This window comes from Theobroma cacao, chromosome 4 (genome assembly GCF_053813885.1).
Source record: "Theobroma cacao isolate CCN51 chromosome 4, ASM5381388v1, whole genome shotgun sequence".
Taxonomy (NCBI): domain Eukaryota; kingdom Viridiplantae; phylum Streptophyta; class Magnoliopsida; order Malvales; family Malvaceae; genus Theobroma; species Theobroma cacao.
This window is the reverse complement of record NC_142642.1, coordinates 21249969-21253677: the sequence shown is the minus strand read 5'-3', so window position 1 is coordinate 21253677 and position 3709 is coordinate 21249969. Positions and strand designations below refer to the sequence as shown.

The 3709-nt window shown below is 31.8% G+C and overlaps 1 non-coding gene across 1 annotated transcript; it reads right to left on the bottom strand.

The window, feature by feature from the left end:
* Nucleotides 1-841: 841 nt before the first annotated feature.
* LOC148763163 (small nucleolar RNA R71) lies at nt 842-948 on the bottom strand. The gene has a single exon (XR_016026128.1). It is a non-coding gene; the product is annotated as a small nucleolar RNA R71 (small nucleolar RNA).
* Between the last annotated feature and the right edge of the window lie 2761 nt (nt 949-3709).

Genomic DNA, 3709 nt, shown 5'->3' with positions numbered 1-3709 from the left:
GAGTTTTGTGGGCTTTGCCTGCCTGGCTTGTGCACCTGTCATGGATCCTCAGGGTTTGGGTTACGATAGATAGGGTTTTTGAAATCGACGAAATGTTTCAATACATTGGCCCATGTATCAATACATTTGGTTCTATAGAAAATGTATTGATGCATTATAAACATGTATCGATACATGTTCATCAAAAACCCTTTCTAGGCTAAATGTATCGATACATCATGAACATGTATTGATACATTTGAAACAAAATGTTGTTTCTGAGGCAAAATGTCTATAAAACTTACCTAGCTTATTTACATTAAATACCATTTAAGTAAATGTCCTCTTCACTTTTTACTCTCCACTTATTTAAGATAATTAATGTAAATAAGTAAAAAGCCCCCTAATTGGATTCAATAAAAATATCGAAAAAATTAAAATCCAAAAGAATCAAAATCTAAATTTTGGTTTCAAGAATAAAATCGAAAAAGTTTAACTGAAATTAAATTTGTGACTCCAATTAGCCATAGAAAACTTACTCCAAAAATTATGAAAAAATCATTTTTGGTCATCTAAAAATCAAAGGAATCATTATCACCATTTTTTTATTCCTAGAAGATTGTTCTATAAATATCACATATTTTGACTTGTTTCGAGACTTGGAAAATTTTCTAATTGAAAAGTGACAGACAACTAAAAGTGTGAAAAAATTCTTTTGAAGGTTAAAACTAAGTTTAATGTTCAAAATATGTAATCCATATGCTCACCTTAAGGATTTTCCTAACTTATCCTCTTACTCAAGGTGGGATTTCACATGTTTTAAAAGTTTCTAATGAAATTCTTTCTACCTACCATGACTGCAAAGATGAGGAACGATATAACCTCATTCACACAATTTGAAGGTAAATCCTTGTATGAAGCTTGGAAGAGATTTAAAGAACCAGTAAGAAGATGTCCACATCATGGGATTCCTAATTGGTTGCAAGTGTAGACATTCTACAATGGGCTGGTTGGTTCAATAAAAACCACAATTGCTGTTGTTGCGGTGAGGTATTATTGGGTAAGAATGCTATAGATGCTTCTAATTTGTTGGAAGAAATGGCCTTAAATAAATACTAATGGCCTTCATGAAGGTTTAGTCTAAGTAAAATTGATGTGTTTAGCACCTTCACTACATAAGTGGCGACACTATCTAAAAAGTTTGACATATTGAGAGTTCATGCTATTCAAAATTCATTTATAGTCTGTGAGACATATGGAGATGGCCATTCAAGTGATTAATGTCCATATAATTCTAAATCAGTCCGATTTGTGGGGAACTACAACAAGCAGCAAAATAATCTATACTCCAATACATATAATCCTAGCTAGAAAAACCACTCGAACTTTTCATGGAACAACAACTCAGGGCCTTCAAATCCAAAACCCATCATGTCCCTTGGTTTTCAATAACAAGCTAGACCAACAATTCTTGAAAAGAAGTCCCAATTGGAAGAAATTTGTATGCAATACATATCAAAGACTGATGATATAATTCAAAGCCAAAGAGCCTTTTTAAGAAATCTTAAGACCCAAATAGGACAGCTTGCAAACTCCATCAACAATAGACCTCAAAGTACCTTACCAAGTGATACACAGATCAATCCTAAAGGTAAAAAACAATGCAAAGCAATCACTTTAGGAATGGAAAAGAAATTGAAGGGTTAAATTAAAAAGCAATTGAATATGTGAAAGAACATATTGATAAGGAGGAAAGAATGGGTGAAAATGCAATTGAAGATGAACAGAAAGAGGATGAAAAAGTTGAAAATCAAAGGCCTTCTTAAGTCATCCATTCTCCTCCACCTTTTTCCCTAAAGGCTCTAATAGCAACAGCTTAAAAAGCAATTTCAGAAATTTATCAATGTCTTCAAGAAATTACACATAAATATCCTTTGGTTGAAGCTTTTGAACAAATGCTAAGCTATGTCAAGTTCTTGAAAGACATCTTCTCCAAAAAGAGAAAATTATGTGAGTTTAAGCAGTCTCTTTTACAGAGGAATGTAGTGCAATTCTCCAAAATAAACTTCCACCGAAACTTAAAGATCCAGGTAGTTTCACAATCCCTTGCACTATTGGTAATTTATTTTTTCAAAAGCTTTGACTGATTTAGGTGCAAGTATAAATTTAATGCCTTGGTCATTTTTAAGAAACTTGGTTTAGGGGGATACAAACCTATTTTTGTTACTTTGTAATTGGTGGATCGCTCTTATGTTTGCCCAATGGAATTATTGAAGATGTTCTTGTCAAGATAGATAAATTTATTTTTCCAGTTTATTTTATAAATCTTGACATGGAAGAATCTAGGCATATTCCAATCATCCTTGAAAGGCAATTTGGGTTACTGTTAGAGCCTTGATTGATGTTGAAAAAGGTGAGCTCACTTTAAGAATTCAAGACCTACATGTAACATTTAATATTTTCAAAGGTTTAAAATTGCCTGTGACATCTGGAGACTATTTTTTTGTGAGTGTGCTAATTAGTTTTACAAAAGATATATTTTTAGAAGAATATCCTGATGATCTTCTTGAAGCATGTTTAGTTGCTAATTCTCACAAGGATGATGATGAATTTATTGAATATTCAAATGTGTTAAACGCTCACTCAAGACTTAGAACTAATCATCAATTTGAGTCTTTAGATGTTTCAGCTTCTTTGATGCTTGCTTCTAAGCCTTCCATTGAAGAACCACCTACTTTGGAACTCAAACCTTTGCCCACACACTTGAGGTATGCTTTTCTTGGAAAATCCTCTACTCTTCCAGTTATCATTTCTGCTTTTCTTACTAACATGCAAGAAGACAAGTTATTGAATACACTTAGAGAATTCAAGAAAGCAATAGGGTGGACCATAGCTGATATTAAGGGAATTAGCTTATAACTCTATTATATAGAGTTATTTTGACATACTTTGAGAGCTTAAGTAGCTAGATCTTTGAGATTTTATGTTTGGATTTTTGCATTTTGGGTATTTTTCTAGTTTAAGTTTGATTGCTTGTTGAGTAGTTAATTTAAATTATTTTAGTTTAATTTTATGTTATTTTTTTAATTACTTTAAGAGTAGTTATTGCTAATTTCTCTTATTGCTTTTTTAGCAAATTTGATGAAAAAGGCTTATTCGATGAAAATCCATGCAAGTATGGTGATGGCTTCATTTGTATATGTTTCGGTATTTGACTATATTTCTCTATATAGAACTCCAAATGAGGTGATTCTTAAACCACTAGAATTCTGAGAAGATGAGCTACAACTTTTATGTTTACTACTATGCCCAGTTCTAATTGGCTCTTGGTCAAAATGTTTGTCTAATTAATAGCACTGCAATAGTATGCATGGACCAAACATAATACGGTATAGGGAGCATATTTTTTAATCTAGAAGTCTAATTGATGTGATTCTTGAGCCATTGGAAAATTAAGAGACAAAGATAAAACTTTGAGGAAATATACATCATTCATATTCTGTGGTTATTAGTCTAGAAATTAATTGCTACAATTATTGTGAGATGGGAACAATTGAAAACTCTGAGGAAATCATTGGAGATAGGTTGTGATTGAGTATTTGATCGAGGTGAATAGATACACCACTTTCAAATTATTTGATATGAAAAGCTAAAGCATGATTTGATGATTATTGATAAGCATGATTTCTCTTAAATAATTTTGAAAATAAGAATGTATTTGTAGATGTGA